Source organism: Aedes albopictus, chromosome 2, assembly GCF_035046485.1.
Source record: "Aedes albopictus strain Foshan chromosome 2, AalbF5, whole genome shotgun sequence".
NCBI classification, from domain to species: Eukaryota; Metazoa; Arthropoda; class Insecta; order Diptera; family Culicidae; genus Aedes; species Aedes albopictus.
In genome coordinates this window covers 458,469,807-458,473,770 of record NC_085137.1, presented here as the reverse complement: position 1 = coordinate 458,473,770, position 3,964 = coordinate 458,469,807, and the positions used below count along the sequence as shown (strand labels likewise).

Below are 3,964 nucleotides of genomic sequence, written 5' to 3'. Positions count from 1 at the left end.
CATTTTTAAGTGTCTTTCTGTTTTTCGTTTATATTCACTTTCTTCATATTTTTTTCAATTTATTTTGCCTTTGCATATCCTTTCCTGACCACTCGTCGACGTTCAATTTATTTTCCATTTTCTTTTATTTTTTTTCTTTTTATTTATGTATACAACTTTTTATGACTCTTCCGTTTTTTTTTTCTTTTTTCAATTTTTCTTTTTATTCAATATTTTTGATTATTACTTAATGGATTTCTGTCTATTGTACTGGTTGTGCCTCTCTACATCTTCCTGTATTGTACAGGGGATAGACAAAATGATCGGGACAGGCAAAATTTTCACTTTTCAAAAAATATTCAACTAGCTGTAACTTTTCGAAAAGTGCATCGAATATTCTCAAATTTTTACTGTAATCAACTAGTTGTGTATAAGTGGACAAAATTTGGAAAAGATCGAGCTATTCTGCACGAAGTTATAAAGATTCATGAAAATGGTATAATTATCCAATAGCCAACTATGATCTGTTATATCTCCGTATTCAATGAACCGAATGCAATGAAATTTTGACCATTTATGACTTATATAACGAGCTATGAAAAACCTTTTACATCAACCATTGTCCATCACAGCTCAATTGTGACAGGATATTTGACTAGCACCAAATTAAATATGGGTCATACCACAATATTCCTAAATAATGGGCGCAGTTATTAAAAGGCTCTACAGATGAGGGATGAAAAAAAGAGAAATTTGTAACGATAATTGCGAAACCCTGAATTTCTGGACTGACTTTCAGAAAAGTTCCTCACGAAATGACAGCATTTTTCCTAGAAGAATTTTAGCTGTAAAACACCATACAGTTATCTTGTTATTTTTTTTAAATAATTTTGGTGAAAACAATTATTCTGGTTAAAGTGGTTTCTGAAGAAATTCTTGCTGCTGCTCAGTGAATTTCCAGTCAAGCTTTATGGCAACAGTTTTTGAGTAAACCATAGCAGAATTTCTTGTAGAATTCTGGGTAAAAATCTTATAAAATGCAATTTTTGTTGGAATTGCTGAAGCATAATTTCAGCGATTGTTAGAAAATTTCCGGAACAATTAGTAGTAAACAATCTTCAAATTTACAGAAGCTGAGTCTGATAACAATTGTGAATAAGATCTTGAATTTTGAGATGAGATGAGATGAAGGATCTTGCCTAAGTAACATTTTGATGTCCAATTAGTCTTGTAGATGTTTTGAGAACCGTCATAAAACCTTATTTCATTTATTTTGGATTTATGAAGATTCTAAGAACCTCTTATAGTCTATTTGACGAAGAAATGTTACTTGGGTGTAGTCGATTTGACACTGGATTTTTTATAAACTCTGAGACATATTGGCGCAGCTCTTGGAAGATCTTCCAGAGAAGTTCCTGTAAAATTTTATGGAAGCTTTTGACAAGAATAGTCTTGAGATTAATTTTTAAAATAGTCGCGGCTTACTTGCAAGCAAGTGATTATGCTCGAAAGAAAGTTTTCTGAAAATGCAGTGATACTTCATGTTAAGTTTGACAGCAAATCCTAATGGAATATCTTCGGTTTTTTTCTTTCTGAAAAGCGCTTTCTTGCTAAATTTATGATAATCTTTTCCAGGGGGAATTTCTGTTCCAATTTCAGCACAAGTTGTTGGTCAAAATTTTTCAATAAACATATATTTTTTTTCTTTTGGGATTGGTGTGGCATGATTTGTAAACCACTCGAAGATATTAACCGGTATCACGATAATTATTTATAAGAAATTTTGAAAGAATTTATTGTAAAAAGTGTTTCGTTTAAATAAGGAGAAAATGGTTCAAAAGAAACTCTTCTTCCAGCAGCACTTGAAATTAAAACGATTGAACTTTTGGAATAAGATAGCCATAAACATTTAATAAGGTCAGTTGGATTCATGGCGGAGTTTGTGAACTTTTAGAAAAACTTTTACACCTTGGCGAATCTACTACGTTGAAATATTTCTGATCTAATTCCAAGTTCATGAAGCATTTCATTTTACAGATGTTCGAAGTATATAGTAAAATTTCTGATTTTTTTTTTTTTGAATTCCTGTGGAAATTTTCTGTCAATATTTTATGATTTTCATAGCAATTTTTTTTGTAAAATTTTGAAAAAGTTTGTCGTGAAGCTTTAGCCTAATTTTCTAGTGGGGAAAAAATTCTCACAGTGCGCCAATCTGCTCCAACTTTTCGGTACAGATTTTTTGCCAAAATTACTTTCATAGTGAAATGCCTGAAAATGATCCTAGCCGAATCTTTAATAAATTCATTGATTAGTTCTGTCAGTTTCTTCTTCTGGATCTGACAGATAATTTTCTTCAAATCCTAGAAACAAGAAACAAGCAGACGTCCTGAAATTGTTTATTTAAATATTGGGGATCTTCTAACGTAAGCTTCAATAAAATTTCGGAAAATATTTCTAAGGGAACTTCCATTAGAAATTCGAAGAATATTTCCTCCAAATTAATGCAGCAACTTCGAGAGAATTTTCCAGCGATTTCATAGAGGAATTCAAATCATGCAAATGATTTGGAAAAATCTTATGATAAAAAAAAACATAATATTTTTTTTATTATTTTTTTATTTCATTTATTTTTTTAACTTTTATTTTTTTCCATGATCTTAAAAAAATCAAATTCCTTCAATAATTCAGACTGACTACTCTGTAAATTTCCTGATATTTTTTGCATTACAGGTACAGTAACATTTGTAGAAAAGTACATAAAGATTGAAGACGTTTGGAAAATTTTTACTGCATTTTGAGTGGAATTGCTAGGGTTATTCGAACTGAATTTTCCATCAAATTTTCTAGCATATATTTTATGAAATTATGGCGGAAATTAAAATGAAATTTAAAGCCGAAATACTTTTTTGAACCCGGCTGAAATAAATTGATAAGGTTTCCATCCGTTATCGGATATTCGGTTATCGTAATCTCACTCGTAAAATCAATATCAAACAACAGTTGTCGCTATCGCAGAATTTGTGTGTGACTTCAGCGATATGTAACGCTACGGTAATGTCTCGGCAACTCCAGCAGTGAACATCGTAGCCTTCGTGGCGCAATCGGTTAGCGCGTTCGGCTGTTAACCGAAAGGTTGGTGGTTCGAGTCCACCCGGGGGCGAAATTTTTTGCATTGTTTACTAGCTCGTGAATATATACAGTTTGATCTGAAGAAAATGTGTGTCCAATTGTGAATTTTTGTTACATTTTCAATTTTTTAATTTATTTATTTTATTACTTTTTTTTCTTAACTCTGATGAAAGGAAAAAAAGAAAAAAATAGGCTAATCAATGTTATTCAATGGATAAATATATGTTTGTATGTTTTTTGTTTTCATTTTTTACAATTTTTATATTTTTTTATTTTTTTTTTCTTTTTTTTCGATTTTAGATGAAAAAAAAGCAAAAATAATATGCGTGCCGGACTAATAATTTATTGAATCGTTCATTTTTACCTCACGTTCAGCGATCACGTTAATAAAGCATCCATTTCTTATGATGATATGCAAATTTTCCACTATCAATCGCCATTCATCCCCACAGTCGGAAAATGCCTCCTAATTGGTTGATTGAGTGGAAATCAAAAGGCATTCGAGAGAGTTAATTCGCGCGATATCGCTCGGGCCCCTCCTCCCACATTATCTATTCATTCCGCTAGAGAGATTAATCTCCATCGAGTCGAGTGGAGCACTAGCGAGCTGTGGTGATGATGATACTTATGTCGAATTCGTTTTTGAACCTGGGTTGGAACTGGATTGGCGGAAAATGTGTAAACAAACAAACGTCAAACAAACTTTAGTACAAGCGAAACCGAGGTCGGGTTGGGGTTGAAACTGTGATCTCATCCAGTACCAACCCAGGTTGGAACTGAATCAAAAACGAAAACGACATTAATTACCGTCTTCGAACTCACGTTACAATGCACATTCTCTTGTTTAACGATGCAA

General features: G+C 32.1%; 1 non-coding gene across 1 annotated transcript; it reads left to right on the top strand.

Moving 5' to 3' along the window:
* The first annotated feature begins 3,065 nt into the window (after nt 1-3,065).
* On the top strand, nt 3,066-3,139 carry Trnan-guu (transfer RNA asparagine (anticodon GUU)). The gene has a single exon. It is a non-coding gene; the product is annotated as a tRNA-Asn (tRNA).
* Nucleotides 3,140-3,964: the final 825 nt, after the last annotated feature.